This window comes from Pleurodeles waltl, chromosome 4_1 (genome assembly GCF_031143425.1).
Source record: "Pleurodeles waltl isolate 20211129_DDA chromosome 4_1, aPleWal1.hap1.20221129, whole genome shotgun sequence".
NCBI lineage: Eukaryota > Metazoa > Chordata > Amphibia > Caudata > Salamandridae > Pleurodeles > Pleurodeles waltl.
Window position 1 is genome coordinate 686,835,558 of NC_090442.1, and position 19,468 is coordinate 686,855,025.

The following is a 19,468-nucleotide window of genomic DNA, read 5'->3' on the forward strand; positions in this document are numbered from 1 at the left end:
TGGCCAGAGTTTTGCATCTGATTTTAACAAATATGAAAATAAAAGGCTCAAATTTACCATTTGGAAAATCTGGCTGATAAAATCACTTGAGACTTTGGATACAACAGCAGCCAAGCACCTGTTAAAATCCCCGACTGACCTGTTTCAATGGCAAGGCTTCTAGGGCACTCTTCCCTCTCCTACCTTCAGACACCACTCCTTTCAATCCAATGGTAAAGAAAACACACTTATACCTTTCACCATCTGCTGAAAGCAGGTATTAAATGAGAACACTAAACCAATCAGATTTGGGAATACCACTTAGCTTGGTGTATGGTACTTCCATGCCCAGACTGTAATTTTCCATCCTGAAGAGGTTTAAATCAGAACAGGTGCACTGCCAGGAATTCCTGCATGATATCCTGGCCCACTTGTAATTTGGACTATTGTGGTAACTCCCATCTCAAAAAGACATGCCCCCAAATGTACACCTATATTCAGGAGTATAGTGATGGAAACATATGGGTCACACATGGTTATTTATTAAACTTTTATCTAGAACATAGGTATGGGCATGTTTCCTTCTGACAGTCACAATGAGTAGAGCTCTATAACTTCCAGCATTTTCTTATTCTTCTTTGGGGGATAGCTAACTACTAGTTCCCATCTTTCTCTCCTTCTAAAAAAAAACAATTTATAAAGCAGCTCCTCTCTCAAACCCTCAAATATTTATTTTTGTGACACTAAACTCACTAGCATCTCTGCTACAAACTTCGAAATCATGTTTCCTTGAATTTGGATGAATCATTCCAGGCACATTTTCTTGTTTTTTCTTTAAAAGTTGCTTCTTCTTTCTCTTGTGCCTGTTGTCACAAATGCCTTTAGTCTCCTCCATCACTGACAGTCACATTTATACCAAAGCTTCACGTACTGGTTTCCATTTTGGTATGGCTCTTGTATTCTCTTTACTGGGAGCGTTTTGTTGTGTGAGGTGTTAATAGAACCTCGATGTGCAATAAAGCTACATGTGCAAAAAACAACAGTTAGCAACTTTGCATAATGTTTTTTCTTTACAAAGTTTAAAGCTATTGGTGTTTACATGTTTAAAAACTAGTTAATAAGGAGCCTGTGTTAAATCTATAACACGTTCCAGCTATTGTTCAGATTTGCTAGTCCACTGTCACACCACCGTTCACCTCATTTTTAGGTCTGCCCTTTGAGACAGCTCTAGCTGTCTTACCCAACTATTGTTTTTTTTAAACAAAATAACCCATAAAATACATATGAGGGCTTGTGTTCTGTGATCTTCATCTATTGGTCAGTTGCCTTGTCATTTATACTTCGCTTCTGCCCACCATAGTGTCCATGATGGGTCAATGGGACAGTCCACTTCAACCATTGGCTTATCCTTTTGTGAGTGACTGCATTTAGCCTGTTTATAATGTGCACATCTAGCATAAAAATAGTCTAATTTAACATCACTGCCTGTATGTGCTTTTTCATGAAATACATAATTTTTGTCTTTTACAAATACCTATATCTTTTTTTTCATTTTGTGAGGGCCGCCAGCATCACACGCACCACTGTCAGCTACTTGCTGTTGCTTCTGCTTTCATTGCTTCATGTTTAATGAGGACACTGCTTTGGTGGGCGTCTTTTATTTTAAATTCTTTATAGTTCCACATTGACATGTTCTTTTTAACCCGTGGGACAACTTGGAATGCTAAAGAACCATAGTTTACTGCTTTACCAACAGTAATAGGACCCCATCTTTTGTCACAAAATATGCAGGTATTCATAAGGTATCAGCTCTTTTGATTTATTTCTGTATTTCCTGCTGAATGAAATAAACCAGAGGAACCCTCTTTTTGGTAGTTTCACATAGCACAAACTCGACCCTTTAGGTGAGCACCAGTTATATTACACAAATTCACATTATTGATTTTGAGGCAGGGGAGACTAAGAGCCTAATTTAGATCTTGGCTGCAATACCTCCAAACTGCATCAGCAGCGGTCCCAAGTGCTCCCTCAAACTGATGGTAGACCACCCACCGTATTTGAATTTAAGTCGGGTCAGCCGCCATCTGCGTCGATGAAGTGTACTCCGTTGCACCAGCTTCATCCTGCAGCTGATGCAGCAGACTTCAATGCTGCAGATTAGCAGTCTGCTGTTATTAGGGTCCCATAGACCCTATTTAGATTGCACAGTTGTACTGGCTGTGTATCAGTGGCAGTGTCATGACAGGAGGAGCCTGTTGTGTAACCCGTTAAGTATTGTACTATAGCTGTGGCTAGTGGTTGGATTCTAGCAGCCCACACCTGATGTTAAGAGGACAATTGTGAATACCTGCAAAACACATTCTAAAACATACCCATTTTAGACCATGATCATTTGCCATCACACAGTATCAAAGCATTTTGATGCAAGAATTGCCAATCAGCAGCTAGGTGTTTTTTTTGGTGTTAATCTCCCTCTGTGCTTTTTGTTACTATTACTTTTAAAATGTTCCTTTTACTTTTTGGGCACTAGATATGTTTTTAACTGATTGACTATGGCAGGGATGAGGCATCCATGTTTCGCAAAGTCAGAATTGTCTGTCATGGAGTAGAGCCAAAATTGTTTGGAGCACCAGTACAAAATACAACCATATCTCAGAAACGGCAAATGTGGTCCAGAATAGTGAACAGAGTGAATGCTGTAGCTAAAAATCTGTTCACACAGGAGGAAATTAGGAAGAGTTGGAACAACTTGCTGGGGAGTGTGCATTCCCAGGCCTCCAAGCATCACCTGGAGACCAGGAGGATTGGTGGTGGTTCTCTCAGCCCCCCCCATTACAAATCTTTCACTGGGAGATGAAGGTCTTGCAGATCTTACATCCTGAAGGCTTGACTGGAAACCCTGGTGGAGTGGAGACTGATATGCTGCACTTAGCAATGTCTCAATAATAACAAAAGGAGTCCTTGCCCTTATCTTAGCTGTTTAGAATGTTTTATCACCCATATCAAAACTTCTATATCTAAACTTTAGTCCACAAAATAACTTGTTTCATCCCAATTACTAGCTGCATGAGCTATCTCATTAATAATTAGCAATATGTTTTGTCAGTTTGTGTGTTGTTGTCCATTGTTCCCCATTGATCCGCTCTTGCATTTACCTAGTCCCTTGCTTTCTCTCAATGTATTTTGTTGTTCTCCAAAAAACAGGTTCAAAACACCATCTATTTGTACATGAAGGTATAGTTCTTTTTAGTGGTATTTGTGCCTATTCAAATTATACCATTATATGTGTGTATGTTGTAAATGTGTGTTCATCTCCACTATAGTCATTAAAATAGCTATGTGTAACTCACTTTTTAACAAGTATTTTCAATGGTGTTAACAGATGACTACAACTACCATGATGCAATGCTTGTTGAATCTGCGAAAAAATAGTGCAATGTAATGTTTCTCTATCTCCCCATACATTCATATAAGCACACATCTCAAAAAACTTTGCATTTGTCAGTCACAATGTCATGCTATGTGTGAAAATGTCAGTTGTATTAATCAAGCATGTTGACAACTTCTCATAGGTACATATAAATGATTTAATTTCTCAAATAATTCACATTCTGTTGAATCGAAGATTTGCTACCATGTTATGTGGCATGCTGAATAGAATTAGTATCCATGCACAAATTACTTTGCAGTGTTCATAAGATGACCAATGCAATTTTTTCCCACCATTTTGTACTACAGTTTGTCTATTTTATTTAGCCTGCTAGGCATTGGAATGGTTTAGTACTCAAATCTCCTCACTACTGTGTTGGGTTGAATGTCTGCTACATGTAATGTACACTTCTTAAAAACATTTGCATTTCAGGACATCTCTACAACATCATTACTGGAGTTTGCATCAGTTTAAATCAGTCTGAATGTGTAAAAAAATTAAAATCACACAAAGGCCTAATCTTTCAGAATTTTCATTTTAGGTTGACTCCTTTGTAGCTGAAGACACATTAGAGGTACACACCAGATTTTAATTTTATATTGTCCACATACTTTTCACATCCACTGCCCAGGGCCAGTGGACCACCATCTGCTACTCAAGACACCTCCACTCCACACCAGGATCAAGCCTTCAGTGAATACTCCACTCTTGCAAGTCTGGATGATCGGGAGCAACAGGGTCCATCTGGTCTGTCTGGGCAGACAGCTCCAGTGAGTTTCAATCGGCCCACAACGACACCTCCCAGCTGTAATCACATCTCAGGATATCTTCACTTTCTGTGTCCAGAGGAACACAACACCAATCCTGTGCTCCCCAGATCTGACTGCTGTTGAGACAGCACCAACACTGCCTCCAGTTGTGCCAGCACCCAGTGGGCTAGGGCACACTGCCTTCAGGGCACAGGGTAGTGGGCATAGGAGCTGTTGGAGGTAATCTATGGACCAGCAAAGTGAGACTACTGGTGTCACTCTTACTCAGGCCACCATCAACCAAGTCTTAGGAGCAGTACAACAGTCCCAAGGCATGATGGGCCAGGTCATAACTGAGCTCCAGGAGATAAGGCAGGTACATAGGGAGCTCATATTGGAAATCCACAATCACAATGACAAAATGAGCTGCCTGACTGGGGTGCTTTTCGTTATATACCATCACTTGTGCAGGACTTTTCTGTTACCATCTGTCCCTGTCTGTGTTCCTTCTACACCTAGACCACATACATCAACCCCAGCCACAGACAGGGAGGCCCAGCAACAAGAGTATCCTGCTCCCCCACCCCAGTCCCTGCATCTGTGCCCTCCCTCCTCTGAGGGGACAGTCAACAGGACCACCAAGACCGCAACCACCTCCGATCCTAATTTCCTCCAGTGTATGACTAGCATTCACACTGCGGACTATTTCAGAGACACATTTACCTTTTTTGTAGACAGTTGTATTTTGTACATCATACTACAAACAGTTTTGGCTCTACTATTGTGCTTTCATTCACCACTATGGATTCATTTTTTTGGTTTTGTTCATTGTTTTATTGTGGGGAAACACGTTGTATTTCCTTTGTGTTATGTAAATTAATGCTAATGACACATACCCCAAGACTGTTGTTGCATTTGATTTGGTATTTCATTTTTCATATGTTTCTTCCACAATTATTCTGTTAAATCTATTGACCCATTAGTTGCAAATCAGAATTAGATATGACAAATAGGTAATATGTTACCCATTGCCTTCAAACATAATACATCAAAATTGCAAAATATTGGTGGCATGCATTTGTAGGTAACAAGTCTTTGGTAAAATCAGAGTTGATTTTCTGAAACCATGCATAACCCCAATAGTCTGTTCTATTTAGAGGTGGAAACCCCACGGCCTTGACACCATGGAAAATATAATTGATTCATGGCATCAGCTCGAGTCAGGCACCCTGACCTCCCAACCGAAATCCTAAATCAATAACACCAATAGTCTACATCATGGCGGTTATAGAATTTGAGGCCACCGGACCATTCCAGCATACTGTAGCAGTATTTGAAAACATGTCAAAACCATCTTCAAGTGTGCTACAAACAGTTCTTGCAACTATGATGAAACACATCAACAGCTTCATACACTGAACACAAATTGAAGATTTAGCCAATGTAAAAGGGGATCCCTCTGCCATGGCTTGACATATACATGTGGCTAGAGCATGTTAAGCAACACATTTTACCTTGGTGGTGGCAACATCCAACAGAAAATAGGTCTGATACAATCTCAAAAACTCCCATTCAATCACTGTGTAAGTTGTCTCTGTACAAAACATCCAAAGTGGGTGTCTGTCCCAGGAGCAACTCATTTAACCTTTGTACTTTGCAACAACAACATATCACAGCAAATATTCCAACTTTGAAATGTCCAAATGAAGATCACATGGTGGAGGATCCTAAAACAAAATAACAAGGGGAAATTAATGTTTTCACAGACGAAATGTGACACAAGTGATAAGTTAGGAAGACACATATACTTAGCACAAGTAAGGGAAATCTATGTTATCTCTGTTAATACACACAGTAGTCACTATATGTAAAGTCTGATCAATAAACATCTTTGCCTTGGGCATTAATATACTAACCATTACCACTATGTTAGCATGACAGACTGATATGTTCAGGATGTTACAAGTTGTTCTGTCATTGGAGGTTACAGTATTACTCAGGTGAAGAAGTGGTCAATAACATTTTGAAGGGGGTCAATACCTTCTTCACCACTGTCATATTCATTGGGCATTTCAGAATCCTCACCCAGTGGCTATTCATGGTCTCCATCCTCAGCAATGATTGGGATGTTCCATTACAGGATGATGTAGTGCACCATGCAGCAGGCAACCATGATTTAACACACCTTATCGGGTGAGTAGCGGAAGGGTCCACTAGTCTTGTCCGTACATATAAACCTGGCCTTCAGGAGCCCAAAAGCATGCTCGAATGGTCTCTGTGTTCTTCCATGGGCCTCACTGAAGCAGACTTCCCCTAGAGTTAATGGATTCCTCAGCAGAGCTCAGCAGTGCAAACCCATGGTTTGTTAGGATAAGCTGAGTCCCCTGCATGTAAGTAATATATCAATGGAATAATATCATATCCATCCATTGTACCTTCCTAAACTCAGATTAAAGCAGATGATTCTCAAGTCATATTGTACTTACCAACAAGCCAGGCCCTCTCCGCTCCAAGTTGTGACATTTACAGGACATGGTGCTGTTCGGTAATACAAAGGAATCATGTGTTGACTCTGGAAATTGGGCACTCACACTTGAGATGTACAAATCCCGTAAGCAGATAACTTGCACATTAATGGAATGGAAGCTCTTTTGATTTCTGTACACCTGTGTCCTGGCATGCGGAGGCACCAAGGCAATATGTGTACCATCTATTGCTCTAATCACATGTGGTAGACCACCCAAAGCATAGAAATCTGCCTTCACAGTGGCCAAATTATGTTGTCATGGGAACTGGTTACATCTGTAGATGTGTCTCAGCATTGAAGAAAGGACTTTGTGTAGCTGTTGGACCTGGCCATTTTTGCAGGGTCATCCCCAAACTGTTGCTTCCTTCCTCCTATTTTTTCTGACCTCTTGCTTTTGGCTCTACGACTCTGAACACTTTATCAGTGCTGATCAGTGCTAAAGTGCAGGTGTACTCCTTTCTAAAGATGGTGTGATTGGCTTACATCTAATTGGCACATTTAATTTACCTGTAAGCCCCTTGTACAGCGGTATCTGTATGCCCAGGGTCTGTAAATTAAATGCTACCAGTGGGCCTGCTGCGGTGCTTGTGCCACCCACAGAAGTAGTCTTTCAAACCTGTCTCAGGCCTGCTAGCACAGGGCCTGTATGCGCAGTTGTGTGTCACAGAGACCTGGCATCTAAAGTCACTTGCCAGGCCCATAACTCTCCTTTTATTACATATAAGTCACCCCTAAGGTAGGCCCTAGCTAGCCCTATGGGCAGGGTGCTATGTAGGTAGAAGGCAGGACGTGCATGGCAGCGTGTCCTGTCCTGGTAGTGACAAACAGCCTATTTGGTTTCTCACTGCTGTGAGTCCTGCCTTGCTCATAGGAGTGCATTGGAAATGCCTTGCCTTGCAAAAAGGGGGTATTCTCTTATTTATGAGGGGTAGTGTAGGCATGTTTGTTATGGTTGTAATGGTAGTAAGAAATGCTGCTTACTGGTATAGGTGGATTTTGTATTACCATTATAGAAATGCCACTTCTAGAAAGTGAGCATTTCTCTGTGCTTATGACTCTGGTGTTTTTCAGCATGACTCCAATCTACCTCTAGGGCAGAGTGACAGCTGGACTTTGTCCATACTTTTCAGACAGCTTGTACACAGGAAGGGTGGAGGTGTCACAGAGGTATAAACCTGAATTTGTAGTGGCTGTGCCCTGACCTCACACAAAGGGCTCATTTACACCCAACTGATGTCTGGAGCCTGTGGTGGAGGAAAAAGGGAAACTCATAGAACCAGTTGGAACTGGTTGGAACCTCTTCTCCCTCTCTTTGAACTTGCTTTTCAAAACTGAGTACAATTACAGGTAATCTTCCCAATGTAAAACACACAAGAAACATCGTAAGGAAATGGACACAGAATGCTGCTGGAGGGACTCACCAGAAACCACCTTGGACTGCTGCTGTTGGGCTGACCTGTGACCTGCTGCGCCACTAGGAAAAATTGCTACTGACTCCAACCTCTTGTGTTTGCCTGTTTTCTTGGGGCCTACCACCCTGTGCTCCCCCGTGACTGTCTCCAGCGGTTGGGTGTCCCCTGCCATTTATTGCTTAAAACGCTGGAAGAGTGCTTTCATCTCGTTGAGCGCAAGGATAGTACTACATCTGTTGCTCCTGCTCATGGTCATGATTCAGGAGCTCTTATGGCTGAGCACTGAAGTGCTGTGCTGAATTTGTGTGTATGAAAACCACTCTTGTTCCTCCGTCAGAGAAAGCCCGGCATGCATGAAGCACACCCACATGACTGGCCCTCTGGGGGCACCAAAGTGCATTGGAAAGTGTCCCTGTGCACCAGCAGGAACCTGTTTCTGACAAACCTCACCGCCGCAGCCCGGGACAGTAGACTGTTCGTGCACCATGTCGGGCGCCGCAGAGATAGCCCAAGGAGCCCCCAAGGGCAGTGGAGCCCCTCACAGGGAGCTGAGGGCTGGTTGAGGAGCCAGGTATGGCCTTGACCCAGGAGGCTCAACCAACGGTGATCCCGGGTGTCAGAGAGCGAAGCACAGTCTCCCGAGATGCCAGGGAGCAGAGCACCGTGTGTGCTTCACCGGACGCAGCAAAGCCTCATCGGATGCCCCGCCCGGTCAAGGATTAAGGAAACGGGGCTGCCCCCAGGCGAGGAGTGGGATCACCAGTCTGGAGTGCTGCCCGTCATGGTGCTGTGTAGGGTGAGCTGTGAGGTTGGCAGGGCAGGGAGGAAAGCCTGGCTGAGGGTCCCATAACTGACCGGCATGTCTGTAACCTAATGCGTCCACAACTAAAAAGTGTGCTGTGGCGCTATAACTATTTCTCCGGAGGGGAGGGGTGTAGGACTCCTACCCTCCAGGCTGTATTGTTGCTTTTTGTTCCCCATGTTTATCAACAAGATCATCCATGATTTTTGCCTCCGGGCTCATGCCTGGATCTATGTGCTAATGTGGTTTGTGATATATGCATACTGGGAATGTTACTGATCTGTTTTCATGACTTGCCATTTGGTCTCTGATGTTCCTTTTATGGATATTTTTGATGATTTTATGACGTGCTTTATTTTAGTAATGTTTTCCTGACTACTGATTCTGTTACAGAATAATCAGTAACCTACGTGTTCTATGTGACTACTGCTGGCTTTCGCAGAGTAATAGTACTGTGTAATGTTCTTGCAACTGCTTGGGTAGCAGGGTATTACTGACATGTTGTATTTGTCCTAATACTGCTGTGTACAATGCAGTTTATTTTTATATAAATTGGTGTTGTGTTTCCTTTGTGGTTGGGATGGTGCATCATGTGTGTGGTGTGTGTTGTGCAAACGTTTTACACATTGCCTCTGGGATAGGCCTGACTGCTCGTGCCAAGCTACCAAGGGGGTGAGCAGGGGTTATCTTGGGTGTGTAACTTCCTCACCTTGACTCGAGTGGGTAGGTTCTGCCTGGCTTAGGTGCATACCCGAGCCAACCAGAAACCCCATTTCTAACAGTAGTGCATCACTGAAAGTAGGTTGGGACATGCTTCCAGATACTGCCTATACTGCCACAGCGTATTGGAAATATCCTGTGGCCACAAAATGAACTTCTGCCATGAGCTTCACTATTGGTGTAATTGTTGTTGTATTCATGTTGTGAGGCAGTAGATCAGACTCCAGTTCATGACAGAAATCCAGGATAGTTTGTATATTTAATCTAAACTTCTTTATGTTATCCTTTTCCTCCATGTTGGCAAGGTCTGGAAATGGTCTGAAGACTTGAGGCCATGGTCTTCTACCCATACCTGGGTTCAAATGTCTGCAAAACTATCACTTCAGTACTTTGATAATCAATACACATCTTGTGTCTTGGTCACATTAGGAATCGCATTGTGACATATATGTAAACATAATGTTATTGAACTTTTCCCACTTTAAAACTCACTTTTTTAAATGTTTATTTTGGATGTGCAAATAATACCTTGAAATGTTTTATTTTATATTATTTTTTATTGATTTTTCTAATTACTGTCAATGAAGGTATTAACCCGTGGCACATCAATTTCAAACACAGTCACAGTTCAATTTGGTATGTGTCATATCTTGCCAAAAACAGTGTCATTTGCATCTGACATTTGTATATTATACTAGCCTCCATTTTAAGTGCTTGTGACACACAAACAATTGAAAAATACATAGCTTCACATCCTAAAATGGCATGTGCCAAACATTTGCCTTGGGGACATTGGCTAGCTGAGAGCATTGGATGAAGTTGACCGCATAGTAGGTGTAACACTCCATGACAAAGATTGCCATAGGCTAGCATGTGTGGTGGCTATCCATGAAAGACAATGGCAGTATTCGTCTCCGTCACAGATTTTGTACACTGTGTACTTGTACACGGTTTATTAAAAAAAGCTCACACTGCAGCCAACAAGACCTTCTCGATTTATGATGCTGTTACCAACCTCTAGGATCCAGGATGTTGGGCAAAGCAGATGACAGGACCCCTGCCTTCTCCCTGGGAAGTTGGAGATCCTCACCAGGGAAGTCCTGTCCCTGTACAGCCAGCTGTGTGGGAACCCAGAGGAGCAGGTACATGTTTGAGAGGGAAATGTTTGTTAAAGTAACCTGTTCCCTCCTTGTCCACAGGCTATTTGGTTGCTTTGTGTTCATGAGTGAAGTGTTGTGATTGGAGTGTAGATCCTGAATGATTTAGCTGGGTACAGGATGCTTTTTGAGTATGTTAGAAATGTCTGTGCATTGAAATGAAAGGTCACCTGAAAGAATTAGTTGAGTTTTCAGTGTATGATACTCACACTTTAATGTTTAATTAGACAAACTGCAGCCTCTTTACTTCCAGTGGCCAGTAGGCACTGTACCACTAGTTGAAGTGGAAACATAGGCCAATGTTGAAATGAGGAAAATGTAAAGTCTATGTACAATCTTTAAAATTGTGGAGTTGCCTGATGCTGTTCTGTCAAGTGAATGTACAGCCCTTATTTTTAAATAGGGGTATCTGTATGTTTTAAATCTGTCACGGTGCCACATATGGGGAAAGGTATTTCCTGTGCTGCCAGTCCAATTGACCCAGGCTCTCAATCAGCCATACAAATATGTCCCATTACTACAAACACTTGTTTATAAGTAACCCAAAACCATGCTCTTACTAAAACATGGTAGCCCTCCCATGTAGCCCTTAGTCAGTGTATGTGGTGCAAACCATATTAGGCCTGAAAACATGTAGCTGGGCATGTGGCTATGTGGAAATAATGTACAAGTTGTTTAGTCTTCAGGAGCTCACAATGAGTTGGGCTAATCTGGAGTTGGTCTCACTACATGAAATGTTTCCTAGCCCTGGCTTAGATGATATTTGTGTCTTGGATTGGACACAAATCTGGCCTAAGGTGCCCGGATGAATCGCTGCATCGCTCTCTTGCGGGAGAGAAGAAACAACGAACACCAACCCAACTGGAAGAGGAACAACGCTTGCCTTTTACGACGCACACTCGTGCAGCTTTATTTTGATGCTATCCAGGTACTTTTGTGGGATAACAGCATTCCCACTGTTTTCTAAGGATTTAAGTCTCTTATTTAAAAAAAAAATTCAGATCTTGCCTTGTGTATGTTTGATTTTTTTGTTTTGGTCTTGTTTTGTTTAGAGAAATATTACCCATTTTTCTAAACCTGTGTTTTGTCATTTTGTAGTGTTTTCACTAAGTTACTTTGGCGGTCATTCTGACCCTGGCGGTTGAAAACCGCCAGGGCAGAGTGCCGCGGAAGCACCGCCAACAGGCTGGCGGTGCTTCATGGGCAATTCTGACCGCGGCAGTAAAGCCGCGGTCAGAAAAGGGCAACCAGCGTTTTCCCGCCGGTTTACCCCTGCCCCAAAGAATCCTCCATGGCGGCGCTGCTCGCAGCACCGCCATGGGGATTCCGACCCCCTTCCCGCCATCCTGGTCCTGGCGGTAAAAACCGCCAGGAACAGGATGGCGGGAACGGGTGTCGTGGGGCCCCTGGGGGCCCCTGCACTGCCCATGCCACAGGCATGGGCAGTGCAGGGGCCCCCTAACAGGGCCCCATAATGATTTTCAGTGTCTGCCTAGCAGACACTGAAAATCGCGATGGGTGCCACTGCACCCGTCGCACCCCTTCAACTCCGCCGGCTCCATTCGGAGCCGGCTTCATTGTTGAAGGGGCTTTCCCGCTGAGCCGGCGGGCGGCCTTCTGGTGGTCGCCCGCCGGCCCAGCGGGAAAGGCAGAATGACCGGCGCGGTCATTTGACCGCGGTACGGTCTTCTGGCGGTTCCCGCCAGGCGGGCGGCTTCCGCCGCCCGCCGGGGTCGGAATGACCCCCTTTGTGTATCGTTACAAATACTTTACACATTGCTTCGGAAGTTAAGCCTGTCTGCTCGTGCCAAGCTACTAAGGGGGTGAGTGGGGGTTAACTGAGGGTGAGTCTCCTTTACCCTGACTAGAGTGAGGGTCTTTGCTTAGACGGGGTAACCTGACTGCCAACGAAAGACCCCCCATTTCTAACTTTGGTGGCAGCGGTGGTCTCTGCAGGTGCTTTGCATGTGATCAGGATGGTCACATGAGGGGGGACCCCAAATGTCCCTAGTGGTCACCTCCACACAGTATTGCTCAGTCACAGGGTATGGCCAGTGTAGCGCTTGGGAAGGAGTTGGTTCCAGATGGGTGGGAGCCAGCTGAGATGATCCTTGCCTCACTAGGGGACAGTGAGACGTTCCAGAGGGCCCTCCTGCCTGTTAACCCAAAGAAGTACAGGTGGTGGGCGACCATCAATGGACAGATGGTGGAGGCTCTAATAGACACAAGAGCCAATGTGACTATAGTGAGGAGTCGCCTGGTGTCTGAAGAGCAGATAGATCCCCGTGCACTTCACCAAGTAGTTGCAGTGGACAACTTGGAGCACCTGTGCAGAGTGGCGCTGGTTCCCTTTGAATGGGGGAGTCTCAGGTTCCTTGAAGGTAGATATGAGTTCAACCATGCCTGTAGATTGTTTACTTGGCAATGACCTGGAGGATTTTCCTTGGCAGGAGGTAGAAAGCCGGTCACACTTGGAAATGTTGGGTCTGCCTGGGTGTGTGTGTGTCTACCTGGTCGATGGCAGCCCGGCAGGGTGATCAGGAGACCCTGGAGCCTGAAAGAGTGGCCCAGGTGTCTGCCTGAAGGAGGAAGGGCAAGGGGCGTGGCAAACCGTCCTCAGAAGTTCCCACGGTCCAGGAGGAGGCTGAACCTGAGTATGAGGCCTTGAAGCCCATAAGGGAACAGGTGGCTGAACTGGGTGAGGTCCCTGAGCTGTCACAGTGGCAGCAGGAAGGGATGCCCACCAGGAAACCATTCTGTGAGGCACAGAAAACATGCCCTACTCTGGAGGGTTTGCGGCGGCAGGCTGCAGACCAGGCATCTGGCAAGGAGCCTGGATCACATTTGATTTACTGGAAGGATGGCCTCCTATATAGCGAGCCTATGGTTCCTGAGCCTGGGTCAGCCAGTGTGCTGGTAGTAACCCAGCACTACAGAGCCTTCCTACTGGGTCTGCCTCATGATGTGCCTTTAGCAGGACATATGGGGCAGGACAAGACCTTTGAATGGCTTGTCACCCACTTTTACTGGCCCCTAATGCATAGGCACTCAGATGCTCATTGTAAGTCCTGCCCAACTTGTCAGGCAAGTGGCAAGAGTGGGGTAAAATGCAATGCCACCCTACACCCTTTCCCTGTGGTTAGTGCCCCCTTTGAACGGGTTGGTATTGACATTGTGGGGCCTCTGGATCCCAAGACAGCAGTGGGCAACAGTTTTATCCTGGTCTTGGTGACCATGCCACCCGGTACCTGGAAGCCATTCCTTTGAGATCTGTCACTGCCCCTGTGGTGGGCTGTGCAATAATGGGGGTACAAGTTCACCACACCTTACCACCCCCAAGGAAATGGTCTGGTTGAGAGATTCAACCACACCTTGAAGGGCATGATAATGGGTTTGACAGAGCCCTTGAGGTGAAGTGGAACGTCCTCCTGCCATGCCTTCAGTTCGCTTATAGGGAGGTGCCTCAAAAAGGGCTTGGATTTAGACCTTTTGAGCCGTTGTATGGCCACCCTGTGAGGGGACCTTTAAGCCTGGTAAAGGAGGCTTTGGAGAAGGTCCCTAGTAAACCACCCCAGGGTGTATTCAGTTAAATGCTGGCCTTGAGAAGCCAGATGCCTGCTTCAACGCTCTTGCACAAGAGAACCAGGAAGCAAGCCAGGAAGACGTGAAACTCTGGTATGACCAGAATGCCACTCTGGTTGAGTTTCAACCTGGTCAGATAGTGTAGGTGATGGTGCCAGTGGAGCCTAGGGCACTCCAGGAAAAGTGGACTGGGCCATTTGAGGTTGTAGAGCACAAGAGTGAAGTCACCTTCCTGGTGGATTTGTGGACACCCAGGAACCCCTTGAGGATCCTGCATGTGAACCGGCTCAAGCCACACTTTGAGCGGACTGAATTGTCCATGCTCCTAGCAACAGATGATGGGGAGGAGGAAGAGAGTAAGCCTCTTCCTGACCTCCTGTCTGCTGGAGAAAACGATGGGTCTGTGGAGGGAGTGAACCTCTCCCCCTCCCTGACCCCAGAGCTGCATAGGGATTGTCACCAGGTATTGGGTCAGTTCACCTCTCTGTTCTCCCTGATCCCAGGGTTCACACGCTTGTGTACACATGTTGTGGAAACAGGGGACAGTCTTCCTGTTAAACACAAGGGCCCAGATTTGTACTTGCTTTGCGCTGAATTAGCGTCATTTTTAAAAGCTAATTCAGTGCAAACTTAACTCCATATTTATCTTTTGACACTAGACCCATCTAGCATCAAAGTTTTGGAGTTAATGTCATCTATGGATGCTTGAAACCTCCTTGCATCAATGAGATGCAAGGTAGGCGTTCCCTTCCAAAAAATGACTCTAAGCCCCTAATGTCATGTTTATCCATCCTGACAAAAATGACGCATGCGTAGGAGGCTGACCCCCCAAAAAAATGTTAATTCCGATTTGCATAAAATTTTAACACCTGGGTCAGATTTGGTGTTAAAATGAGGTGAAGACATCACAACTCAAGGAAATCACACAGAAGCAACAGTACCAACCCACAGGACAACAAGGAAGAACTACTGCTCCAGCTTGAAATATGACGCAGAGGATAGCAATGGCAACTGCAACCCCCACCACCAAAATAGGGCCCACAAAGGCAACGCAGAAGGCAGGAGAGGATATTCAGAAATAGGATAACCCTCCTTGGCCTCAGGTAACAAGGCATCATAAGGGCATAAACTCTCAACCGGCAAGCCATACTCCACCTGCTGCACCAAATTGAGCCACAGATCACAGCCAGCCTGCAGACCACACATAATATACCAACTGTGACAAAGCTGCTAGCTGTCCTACACATGCTGGCAAATGGCTCATTTCAAACAATGGGTGCCCTTGTTGTTGGTGTGTCACAGTCGTCATTCTTGGTGCTCCTGCCAAAGATGTTAGATGCAATTATCTCTCTGAAACCCCACCACATCTGCTTCCCTAACATCAAGCAAATGCAGCAGGAGATGAAACAGGGGTTCGACCAGTTTGATGGCTTCCCGCATTTGCTTGGTGCAATTGACTGCACACATGTCTGACATGTTCCACCTGCAGCAACAGAGCACTTATACCGGAATCGCAAACACACAAATTCCATAAAAGTGCAGGCCATAATGTACCAACGGGGACTATTCACAAACATTTTGGCCAAGTATCTTGGGATTGTCAATGACGCCTACATATTCAGGCACAGCAGGATCAACTAACACTTCCAGGATGGACAATATGGAAATGGCCTGCTTGTGGGTAAGTCAACAAATGTAGCAATTTACACACCAATCGTGTAGGACACACAAGACATACACCACTACAAAAACACAAGGGCAGGGTAACACAGATGTGCAGGTAACAACACATATGCACCATGTTGCAGTACAGCACAATCAGCGCACTCCACAAACACATACACGCACATGTACGTAACACACCCACAACTTGACATGCACACCACGTGAAGTACAGGTGCAGATATGTACCCTTTGCAAACAGAAGATGTACACAAACCACTAAAAGGGCCCAAAGTTTGCCTACTACGTACACCTCATACACACAGTACACCTACAAAAGAATAGCACAGCAATGTCAATAGCATACACCACTCTCATTTAATGTAAGTCACACATAGGCACAGGTCAATCAAATCATGCCGTGCAATTCTCTGCCAGAACAAACATAAGATGCGAGACAATTGTTGTCAATACCAACTACATCTCAACACATACCTGATGAACCTGCAGTGTGCATATACATCTGCCTGATGCATTGGGTCACACAAATAGGAATACAACATCAATGGCCATCACATACAATGTGCTAGATTTGAGAGAAGTGGCATCACACCTACTACAGTGTCACCTCACATGTACCACTTACTGACCTACAACACCATCACGTCTGTACGGTAAACAATAAATGGCCTACCATGAGGCAGAGTCACTGTTAGACAGTGCAGATCATGGATCCCATAGTGGGACCCTGTAGGAGTAATTAGGGCATCACTGACCTTACATGCACTGTGCTAAGGGACACATTTGCTAAGCAGCTGAGCTCCATCCCATAGCCTGCACTGTCTATGTGTGAACAGTATAAATGCTGAATCATGTTTTGGAAGATAGGAGAGACACTGGCAATGATGTTGATCATCCTGAAACAATGGGATACACAGCCTTGGACAACTGATGCCTGGCACAAACATTAGCTGCCACTCATAATCACAAAGGGGCCTATGTCAGAGCCCCCAGTGCCAATGTCATGGCCTGCACTCTATGTACAAGTTTGCGGATGACCACTCTATTGTGACTGGAAGCCACATCGGAAATCGGCCACCCTCCCACGCAGCACTTAGCATGGAAAGTGCATGCACTGTGTGTAGCTGCAGGTCTGTTAACACAAGATGCATAGCATTATGAAGCTGACACACATGTAGGTGTCACCTAAGATCTGAGGCAGTGCCAACATCAAACACCACCCCAAGGGTGCAGTTTGCATGTTGTAATAATGAAATAGACTGTGATTTTACCCCATATGCCACTTAAGCATGCTGCATACTGCTGCACCCACAGAAAGAGCCAATAGGCCATTAAAAATGTTTATGTATAGGAAGGTGTCCCTTCCTGCATATATACATCCACTCCACAGGGCAGCTAGACAAGCATCCTGGTGCAAGGTTGTAGTCTTGGTGCAGGGCTGCATATTAGGCGCCAACAAGGTTACAGTAACATGTCACACATGGTGAAATCCTGCATAGTCAAAATGTTGCAGCACAGTGCTACCAATGTTGGACTTGTGCTGTGCATTGTCACTTACTCATTAAAGTGGGCTAAGTGTTGCACTTCATCTGTAATGACACATGTCAAAATGTCAGGTTTACCATGTTGTCACCACATCGGACCACATTGTGTTTTGAGGATATGTCATGTCCCCTCTAGTGATAGCACACTGATACAAAGGTGCACTACACAATACACAGTACATACATACTGAGCCTCATTTAGGATTCCAAAATAGGATTCCAAAATATATGTCCCAGGTCCTTGAGCCAATACCCAAGATTGTCATGTTGAACAACACAGTGCTCAGAAAACTTTGCACAGGGCCAGGAACTCACACCATGCCACAAACATAAATGAGTCACAACCAAATCAAAATAACAACTGCCATGCTCCATGACAAACCTGTTGCAAGCCTAAACAACAACTTGCACCTTTTATCTTTTGCAGGGGATCAGGACAATGGCATACATCTGTAGAAGATGACCCCGTTTGCATACCCAAATACAGCAGCAGAGCTTGCATACAATGAGGGACACTGTAAGACATGAAATATCATGGAAAGGACATTTGGCATACTGAAAACAAGACGGAGGTGCCTGGACCTCACAGGATGCGATTATCTATTTGCACCACACATTGTGTGCAAAATCATCTTGACATGTGCTATCCTGTGGATGGACGTTCTGATGTATGACCAGGTAGACGACCTGCCTGAAGAGGAGGAGCAGGATGGTGATGACGATATGGAGGGAGAACTGCACAACACAGCTGCTGGGGTACGCCGGAGAGAGCACATAGTTGACTACTTTTACTCTTAAGAACCACTGAATTCACATTATCAATTTTATAAATAAACACTTCACTAATACAACCAATCCTGCTTTGGTCTTTTCAATCTCCACTACACATAGCATAGGAATGTGAGTCAAAGGTCAGGGATCATGTTACAAATAGGAATCTGACAAGTACTGTTGCAAAATCATATGTGATGTGTAAGATTGTACTGCCACCATCACACACATCACTAACAGCCTCATCACTGGTATGTGACAACTGAAGGACACAATCTATGGACCACTATATATTTTGTACCTCCATGTTGCCAACTTGTTAGTCAATAGGTCATCAGACACAACTACATCATGTCCAAATAGAATGTATGCAAGGGGCCCACACATGAGGTAGTGGATGTCAAAAAATTGAAATTAAGTCATTTTGGAACTGAACACTGTCACAACTTAGTGTGAGAGTTGCAATGGCTGCACGGAACATGTGTGACAAGGGGGGGACATCATTAGTAACTATGGTCATCATGATTTGGTCACGTATAACAACCGACACAGGGTACACATGACCTCACACATTGCATGGACATGTCTGTAGAATGCACATCAGCATGGATGAGACCATATGCAGCTAGGGCTGCAGGTCCACCACACAAAACCAACTACCATTGGTAATTGCAACAGATTAAATCAAACTTTTGTCATCAAAACATGTTTTGGCTGAAATGTAGGCAGAGTGTGTCACTATGTATCAAAGATGTACACATGTCAGACAAATATGCAGGCTTCACACAAGTCTCCATAAACTCAAAATATACACAGGGAGACAGCTATTGGGTAATCATTCCTAGGTGTCAATGGTTCACCCATCATCAACAATGCCTGACCTGTATATGTAGCTTTAAATATTATCCCATGTATGACAACATCACAGACAAAAACATAATACACAATCACAAATCAGAACTATTGCATTGTACTGAATGCCAAACATATGTGGATACACTGCTGTCACACATGCATATATAGGCATGACGTGCAACAATTGGCATGCTGTTGACTCTGTAACATACACTTTGGTGTAACAGACCAATCACTCCCTTGTCACATTGTTGCAT